The sequence below is a fragment of the Ipomoea nil genome, unplaced genomic scaffold (genome assembly GCF_001879475.1).
Source record: "Ipomoea nil cultivar Tokyo-kokei standard unplaced genomic scaffold, Asagao_1.1 scaffold1043, whole genome shotgun sequence".
Classification (NCBI taxonomy): Eukaryota; Viridiplantae; Streptophyta; class Magnoliopsida; order Solanales; family Convolvulaceae; genus Ipomoea; species Ipomoea nil.
In genome coordinates this window covers 10,530,603-10,541,369 of record NW_017617471.1, presented here as the reverse complement: position 1 = coordinate 10,541,369, position 10,767 = coordinate 10,530,603, and the positions used below count along the sequence as shown (strand labels likewise).

At 24.3% G+C, this 10,767-nt stretch overlaps 1 non-coding gene across 1 annotated transcript; it reads left to right on the top strand.

Annotated features, from left to right (window-relative positions):
• Positions 1-10,683: 10,683 nt before the first annotated feature.
• On the top strand, positions 10,684-10,767 carry TRNAL-CAA. The gene has a single exon. It is a non-coding gene; the product is annotated as a tRNA-Leu (tRNA).

The following is a 10,767-nucleotide window of genomic DNA, read 5'->3' as shown; positions in this document are numbered from 1 at the left end:
AGCAACAGCCCTACCCAGGAAGAGGAAGAGGAAAGAGAAAGAGGGATGAAGAATAGTGAGGGTAGGAGGGAAAGACAGGTGGAGGGAGGTGAAGAAGATGGAGAGATGAGAGTTAACAGTTTGATGATGATTTTAGTCATTCTCCATCATTCTCTCCCTGCCTTCTATTATATCCTCCGCTTACCATTAATAATATCCTTAGTCCCAAATTTTATTATGGGAAAGTTGTTTCTAATCATTATTCAAAAAATTCCTTTTTAACTGATAATTACTTAATTGATTATTTGATCTGGTTCATTATCAACTGTGTAGTATTCTACGTTGTAGGTTGCTTTCGCATGAAACATAATAGACAACCTTTTCGCATGAGGAAGAAGGAAATAATATAATAGAAAACCTTTGAGTCCATAACTGACAAATGATACAATCGTGCTGGAATTAATTGAGAGAGACTTTTAAGGATGATTATTACCGACTAATTGCTTCCATCTCCAACCAATTATATAGATTCCTTAAACACAACACAAAGGTTACTTGTTAATTTAATAAATTAATCTCTAGATCATGTGTTAAAGCACGATTAAATATTATGATATATTTTATTAGTTATTACGACTGAGTGCGTGTAATTCTTGTACTTGGAGTGTTTCGAGTTTAATTTTTCCAATATCTTCTTAGTCAAGCATGTTGTAAAGGGATTTTCTGGTGCCCAATTTACTTCTCTTTTGTAAACTATTATACAAAAATAAAGTTTATCTAGAACATACCCTCAGATAATGGTTGAGTATTTCCTCATCACAATCTATATCTATATCTATATCTATATCTATATCTTCTATATCTTTTATATATATATATAAAAGTAAAATCCTCCTAACAAATTCCCCCTCCCCCCCCCCCCCCCCAAAACTTTTGTAGTAAAACTTATTTGGTAAGTAAATGTCAAATGCAAAATAAATAAATAAATAAATAAATAAATAATAATAATAATAATGTTATTACCTTAAATAAATAAATTATTATACTTTCCCTTAAATAAATAAATTATTATACTTTCCTTTTGAATTAGTATTTTCTACCTATAAATACAAGGGTTTCTTCCATCAAAGAATCTCATACTCATCTCTCTGCTTTCTTTTTGTATGAATTTTTTACATTTTTCTAACTATATTCTCATGTACTTCAATATGTTTTGCAGTTTGGACATCATGAATAGCTTCATCAACGATATCTTCTTGAAGCTCGCCCAAGAGGTGACTCGCTTGGCCCACTACAACAAGAAGCCGATAATCACTTCCCGCGAGATTCAGACCGGCATGAGATTGTTCTTCGTGGCGAATTGGTAAAGCACGTTGTCTCTCTAAAAACACTAAAGCAGTCACCATATTTACAAGCTCTTAGATGAAATCATTTAAATCTATGTTTCCTTTTTATATAATCTCAATTTGGGGTTAATAGATGTAAAGTAACTTCGATTTGAGTTTAATTTCATATTATTCTTCCAAAAGGTTTAATTTCATATTATAAGTATTGTTATCTACCTTCAACTATAAATGAACCGATTAGCATTCTCAAAAAAAAAAAAAAAAATTGAATGTCTATATCTACGTGCATTTAAGATGCAACATGTGTATGATTCATTAGGCTTTGAGGCAGAAGTACACATCTGGGTACATTGCATATTAGTGGATCTGTATCTCATTGCAAAAAAATATCCATACAATTAATTAATTAATATAATTACAATTATCATTATTCTAATTCAAAAAAAAAAACTAAAGAATTAATTATAATAATGAAATTTGTTATTAATATTCTGTTACTAATTGACACAGAAATCAGACCAAAAGAAAAACGAAATTAATATTAAAAATGGACTGGAATTAAAAAAAATGTGCTTAATAAGTAAATAACTAATTTGCTACACAGAAAATTAGGGTAAAGGAAAAAGAAAATGATTATTAAACATTGTACCAGATTGTTTTATGATTGAAAATGAATATTACAAACGTACCAGATTGTTTTTATGACCAGAAATAAGAATGAATTTTACACACGAGAATCTATTATTAATATTTTGTTATACTAATAGGCATGGGAATCATGCCAAATGAAAAAAGGATTTAATATTAAAAATTTATTGGAAATATAACACAGTTTTCCCTACGAAAAAATTAGTAACCACCAAATGAAATATTAGGAAAAAATTATGAAGAAAAAAGAAATTGAAACAAATATTAACTCTTTCTATGAATGAAAAAAGGAAATGAATATATCCATATTTCACTTAAAATATAATCAGTAATTATATTATTATAATTATATTAATTATTTATGAAGAAAAAAGGAAATGAATATGAAAGAAAAAATAATAATATTTAGACACGAAAATCTATTATTAATATTCTGTTACTAATAGACACGGGAATTAGGCCAAATGAAAAAAAGAAGATTTAATATTAAAAATTTATTGAAAATATAATACCGCTTTCCCTACGAAAAAATTAGTTACCACCACATGAAATATTAGAAAAAATTATGAGGAAAAAAGAAATGGAAATGAATATTAACTCTTTCTATGAGTGAAAAAGGAATTGAATATATTCATATTTCAATTAAAATATAATCAGTAATTATATGATTATAGTTATTATAATTATATTAATTATTTATGAAGGAAAAATGAAATAAATATATTAATAGTTTTCTGGAAATATAATCAGTAATTATATTCTTATAATTATATTAATTTTTAATTATGTGGAAATGAATATTAATTCTTTTTATGAACGAGAAAGGAAATGAATATTTCACAAAGAAATCTGTTATTAATATCATGTTACTAATCGACATGGAAATCAGGCCAATTAATCGACAATTATTAGGAAAAATGAATAAAAATCAATATTAATTATTTTTATGAAGGAAAAAAAGAGAAATAAATATATTCAAAAGGAAATGAAATATGAAGAAAAACGAATGAATATGTTTATATTTCACTAAAAATATAACACAGCTTTTGGCACAGAAATCAGACCAAAAGAAAAAAGAAATTAATATTAAAAATGGACTCGAATTAAAAAAAAAAAGTGCTTAATAAGTAAATAACAAATTTGCTACACAAAAAATTAAGGTAAAGGAAAAAGGTAATGATTATTAAACACGTACCAAATTGTTTTTGTGATTGAAAATGAATATTACAAACGTACCAAATTGTTAAATAGGAATAAATTTTACACACGAAAATCTATTATTAATATTATGTTACTAATAGGCATGGGAATCATGCCAAATGAAAAAAGGATTTAATATTAAAAATTTATTGGAAATATAACACAATTTTCCCTTAAAAAAATTAGTAACCACCAAATGAAATATTAGGAAAAAATTATGAAGGAAAAAGAAATGGAAACAAATATTAACTCTTTCTATGAATGAAAAAGGAAATGAATATATCCATATTTCACTTAAAATATAATCAGTAATTATATTATTATAATTATATTAATTATTTATGAAGGAAAAAGGAAATGAATATGAACAGAAAAAAAAAAAAAAATTTTACACACGAGAATCTATTATTAATATTTTGTTACTAATAGACATAGGAATCAAGGCCAAATGAAAAAAAAAAGATTTAATATTAAAAATTTATTGAAAATATAACACCGCTTTCCCTACGAAAAAATTAGTAACCACCGCATGAAATATTACGATAAAATTATGAAGGAAAAAGAAATGGAAATGAATATTAACTCTTTCTATGAGTGAAAAAGGAAATGAATATACTCATATTTCATTTAAAATATAATCAATAATTATATGATTATAATTATTATACTTATATTAATTATTTATGAAGGAAAAATGAAATGAATATATTAATATTTTATTAAAAATATAATCAGTAATTATATTTTTATAATTATATTATTTTTTAATCAGAAAGGAAATGAATATTTCAAACAGAAATCTGTTATTAATATCCTAATCGACATGGAAATCAGGCCAATTAATCGACAATTATTTGGAAAAATGAATAGAAATCAATACTAATTCTTTTTATGAAGGAAAAAAAAAGAAATGAATATATTCAAAAGGAAATGAAATATTAAGAAAAACGAATGAATATGTTTATATTTTACTGAAAATATAACACAGCTTTTTAAATTTTTAAATATAAATCTATTAATACAAATTATAATGAATGAAATTATATTATAGAATTTTTATATATACATATTAATAAATATTATGTGTATATACAATGTATTATTCAATCATATAAGGATATGCGTCCAATTAGAGTTTATATTTATTCATACAAAATTTAGAATTTACATTTTTATTGATTTCTAAGTACAATTTTCTTAGTTATTATTATTCATATTTTTTAAATTATAATATATATGAAATACAATTTGGAATAAATCAATTTAATTTTATAAATTTTTTTCTATAAACTTATCTAAATATGTACATGATTAGAGATTATACTAACCATACAATATTTTAATTTTAATTTTGTATGTTATGAAAATAGATACTTGACCAAATATATAAAAGTCCAACTATATTATTATATTGTACATTTTAAAATCTTTTTATTTTTCTAATTTAATTTTAAATTCATAATAAAAAAAAATCTCGAGTAAAACACTATATTTAAAAAGATACAATTTGATAAATATTATAAATTAATTAATACAATATCATTTATGTTTATAATAATTAAAGAAAAAATAAATAATTCAAATATGTGAACCAATAATTTCAAAATGAAATTAATGTATAGTTACAAATAAATATAGCATGATTACATTTACTTTAATTAGTTTTAATTCCCTTAATGATATGACTTTTCTTTATCAGTTGTTTATGGGAGGCTAAGGGAGTGTTTGAGTTGGTGGAATTTTTATTTTTTTTTTTAAAATACTTACTAATAAAAAATAATTTAAAAATATTTTGTAACCCCTCATACCATTTGTAAATCTTATATTTTTTAAACAATACAATTTGATAAATATCATAAAGAGTAAATACCACCTATGGTCCCTCGAGTTTGGTGGCATCGCCATCAATGGTCCCTAACTTCCGTAATTACCATCCGTCATCCTCCGAGTTGTCAAAAGTTACCTTCTAGCGTCCTTCCGTTACTTCCTCCCGTCTCAGCCGTCAAAATGGAGGGTAATATTGTCATTTGACTTGTACGAAAAGAGTTAATACCAGCCAAGGTCCCTCGAGTTTGGTGGTTTGGCCATCTTTAGTCCCAAGTTTCCATATTCCATTATTTTCCTTCTTTCATATTCTCTTCTTCAAATGTATTATTATTACTATTATTTATAGTTATTATTAAATTCTTATTATTATTACTATTATTTAAAGTTATTATTGTTATTATTAAATTATTATTGTTATTAAATTATTATTATTATTGTTATTGTTATTATTATATTATTAGCATTAAATTATTATTATTATTATTATTATTATTATTATTATTATTATTATTATTATAATATTCATATTCATATTATTATTATTGTTGTTATTGTTATTATTAAATTATTATTATTATTATTATTATTATTATTATTATTATTATTATTATTATTATTTATTGTTATTATTATTTGTTTAAATTATTATTACTATTATTATTATTATTATTATTATTATTATTTTTATTGTTGTTGTTATTATTGTTGTTGTTGTTTTTGTTGTTGTAGAAATGTACAAATGCTATTATTATTATTATTATTATTATTATTATTATTATTATATTCATATTATTATTGTTATTGTTATTTTTATTGTTGTTATTATTATTATTATTAAATTCTTATTATTATTACTATCATTTTATTGTTATTATTATTATTATTAAATTATTATTATTATTATTATTGTTGTAGAAATGTGCAAATGCTATATAGGATGAGTGTATTTAATAAAATCAGAAAAATAGAGAAATAAAAATAAGAAAATTAGAGAAATAAAAATCTGGACGAATGGAAAAATGGAAAACTGAAAAAATGGAGAAGGAAAACTGGAAAAATGGAGAAAGAAAACTGGAGAAATGGAGAAATGAAAAACTGAAAATGGAAAAACAGATAAATGAAGTAAACGACCCCTATACATTTGTAAATTTTCTTTAATATTGTATAGGAGAAGAGGGAGTTCGAGTTGGGAGTTGAGAAACCACCAACTTTCTTTAATATTGTTTAGCCAAGTTTGGGACTAAAGATGACCAAACCACCAATAATAATAATAATAATAATAATAATAATAATAATAATAATAATTTAATAATAACAATAACAATAATAATAATAATATGAATATTATTATAATAATAATAATAACAACAACAACAACAACAACAACAACAATAATAATAATAATAATAATAATAATAATAATTTAATGCTAATAATATAATAATAATAATAACAATAATAATAATAATTTAATAATAATAATTTAATAATAACACTAATAACTTTAAATAATAGTAATAATAATAAGAATTTAATAATAACTATAAATAATAGTAATAATAATACATTTGAAGAAGAGAATATGACAGAAGGAAAATAATGGAATATGGAAATTTGGGACTAAAGATGGCCAAACCACCAAACTCGAGGGACCTTGGCTGGTATTAACTCTTTTCGTATAAGTCAAATGACAATATTACCCTCCATTTTGACGGCTGAGACGGGAGGAAGTAACGGGAGGACGCTAGAAGGTAACTTTTGACAACTCGGAGGATGACGGATGGTAATTATGGAAGTTAGGGACCATTGATAGCGATGCCACCAAACTCGAGGGACCATAGGTGGTATTTACTCATATCATAAATTATTAGTACAATATCATTTCTGTTTATAAATTATAATAATTAAAAACAAATTCAAATATGTGAACCAATGATTTCAAAATGAAATTAATATACAGTTACAAATAAATATAGCATGATTAGATTTACTTTAATTAATTTTAATTTCCTTAATGAAATGACTTTTTTTTGTCAGTTTTTTTTTATGGGAGGCTAAGGGAGTGTTTGGATTGTTGAAAAATATTTTAAAATAAAAATGCATACAAATAAAAAATAGTTTAAAATATTTTTTAACCCCTCATAACATGTGTAAATGTTATATATTTTTTAAAATACAATTTGGTAAATATCAAATTTTTGTTTATAATAGTTAAAGAAAAAAATAAATAATTCAAAAATGTGAACCAATGATTTCAAAATGAAATTAATATACAATTGCAAATAAATATAGCATGATTAGATTTACTTTAATTAGTTTTAATTTTCTTAATGAAATAACTTTTATTTTTCAGTTTTTTATTAAAGACTAAGGGAGTGTTTGAGTTGCTGGAAAATATTTTAGAAATAAAAATACTTACTAATAAAAAATAATTTTAAAATATTTTTAATCCCTAAACATGAGAAAATTTTACATTTTAAAAAAATACAATTTGATAAATATTATAAATTAATTATTGCAATATCATTTATGTCTACAACGAGAGTAATTAAAGAAAAAATAAATAAATCAAATATGTGAACCAATGATTTCAAAATGAAATTAATATAACATGATTAGATAAAGTGACTAATACCCCTCTTTTGGGTGAAAGGGCTGGCCTGGAGATTTAAAGTTGCTCAATTTCCAAAGGCAATGATCAAATCCTTGCCTTTGGTTAATAAGGATGGATGCGTCTCTTCCACTCAACTACACCCTCCAAGTTCTTAGTGAAATGACTTGAATAAAAGTAAAATCCTCCTTTACAACATCCCAACCCAAATTAATATGAATATTAATTAATTAGTAAAAAATAATAAAGCTTAATTGGTAACAAAATTTTATATGAAAATTAACTAATATCTAATGAATTGTTACCTCAGATTAAAGTCAATATGTATATAAAAATGAAAAATGGTTACCAAATTATGAGAATAATTAAATTATTATAATTATAAAAATAATGGATACAAATTCTACGTAACAAATGAGAAAATTCGTTTGAAATTCTGCGTAATTTTATAAACAAATAATAATTTATTAATTATTATTTACAATAATTTATACTATTAATAAAAGTAAAATTATCACCTTCAACATTCCCGCCCAAATGAATATGAATATTAATTAATTGGTAAAAAAAATTTAATAAAGCTTAATTGGTAACAAAATTTTATATGAAAATTAACTAATATCTAATGAATTTTTATCACACATTGAAGTCAATGTGTACTTAAAAATGGATGATGGTTATCAAATGCTGAGAATAATTAAACCATTATAATTGTGAGAATAATGAAAACAAATTCTGCGTAATAAATGAGAAAATCCATTTGAAATTATATGTAATTTTATAAGAAAATAATAATTTATTAATTATTATTTACACCAATCTATATTTATACTATTAATAAAAGTAAAATTTTCAATTAAAATGTCTTTCGCCCTTCTGATACGAGATTGTCATTCAAGTTCTAACGAAAACAATTCACGTTAATGCTCGCATATTCCATGACTATCAACAAAAGTCAGGGTCAAACACTAACTCACGTTGAGTTATTACTAAAAAAACTCGTCTTTAATCACGGTTAATTGTATGTGAATTTTTCTCGAGTTATCCATCCTGATGGTCTGATGGTTTTAACTCTAGACGATGATGGATAAAATTCCGTTACTACTACCAATGCTGTCTACAAAGAGATTTTCAATAATGTATAATTCAAGTTATTGATATTATTTTTTTATATACAAAGATGACAAAATTGCTATATATCTACATAGAAAATATATCTTCCGTATAAATAATTTCTATAACTGAGTTGCTAGACAACGAGCTAATTAGTCCAATTAATACAAATTCTAAACACTGATATATAAAATCTCTAAAGTTGCAGCACCGAATGCGTATATCTACACGTTAACTATTAATTGGGCAATTATTTACTCGAATTCAAGTATTGATAACATCAGAAAACATAATCGGTGCAACTCAATTCTTCAATTATATTATATAATATTCGATGTTATAATTTATACAATTGTATATCGATCTAAATATTTTTAAAATATTATAACAAATTCATTCCGTGCAACGCACGGGCGCAAATACTAGTTTAATTAAAAACAAAAAAAGTTGAGTATTATTGACTCTTATACTACAAGACTACAAGAGAAGATTCAGATTTGCAAATATTATTATGTTATATATTTGATTGATGGTGTGGTTATTGGGAAGAATGCTGAATTGTCTCCATCTTATTTTATATCATCATCAGTTTCGTGGCTTATAAGGTATGCAATTAATATAAATTTGGCACATTCCTTTTGTTATTTTGCATTTAGCAATATAATTGCGATTTTTGCTGTCCTTCAATTACAAGCAATTATAGTTATAGTTAATATAATGTCTAAAATGGAGGTTGTGGTTTGTGATTGAACTCTAACCTAACTTATATATTACATTTGTTGTAATTGTTTCATTTTAGCTCATAGCGGGGTTAATTAGCTTGATGGATTAGACCTTGAATGGTCTCACCATCTTTTTTTTTTTTTTTTTGACATTTAATCTCCTTAAAATTGGTGAGTGCTCTAATCATTTTTATTGTGAATGCTTTCCTATCTGATGTAATATGTCACTTGTGGTGAATTGTATATACTGATATACATTTGAGTACTCATCGTGTTGCGATAATCTTTAAAATTTAATGACCTAATTATTTTAAATTATGACATGAGCTATTAGGTCACATTGGGCAAATATAATGAGTCAGACTTGTACTAATCTTGTTGGACATCATATATATAAATACTAGTCTTTTCTATGCGCGATGCGCAAAAACATATGCTCAATCTCTATATTTTTTTTAAAAATAACTAACAAATCCCTACTAATTAAAATCTATATGAAATCAAATTTATTTATTATAATAATCCAATATATAATGTCTACAAATATTATTATCATTAAATAATATAAGAAAAAATATGGTGGATGCATGTGCATGGTAACAATAATGGAAAAGATAACGGAAGTTATAACCGTAGGGGTATTTTTGTCCAAAAAATTATATAGTATAACTCTAAAATTACAATGTACAAAATGAATAGCATTAAAAACATGGACATAAATGAGGAATATAACTTTGATTGAGACTTATTATGTTTTTAGATAATATATGTCAAACAGTAGTCTCATTTTTTCACATGAATATTTTCTAAAGTATATGTGAAAGGAAATTTCTGAATTATCGGTTTTGTTTTGGGGACATCCAGTTTAATATACTACTGTTTTGAATCCAAATCAGACTCACTGCATATCGTATTTATTCCCTCATACACCTAGTACGTGGTATAAATGAACATTTTCCAATCTGTGTTTCTATTCTTAGTGTGTAGTCCATTTTACTATATATTACCACCATAGTGTATCTCTAAGGGCTATCAAATGAAGCTGGATATACATGTTGGTTATAAACCTCCACATGTTATCTAAATACCTAGAGCTAATGATAGGGGATCAATAAATACGCTGACTGCATACTTTATGAAAATCGGTTCACGACATTAGGGGAGGATATGAGCCAATTTAATGGAATGTCGAGAAGTTCCATAGAACAGATAAGAGCAAGGTGATACTTTGAATGAAGTCAGAATGGCCGAGTGGTCTAAGGTGCCAGACTCAAGTTCTGGTCTTCATATGAAGGCGTGGGTTCAAATCCCACTTCTGACA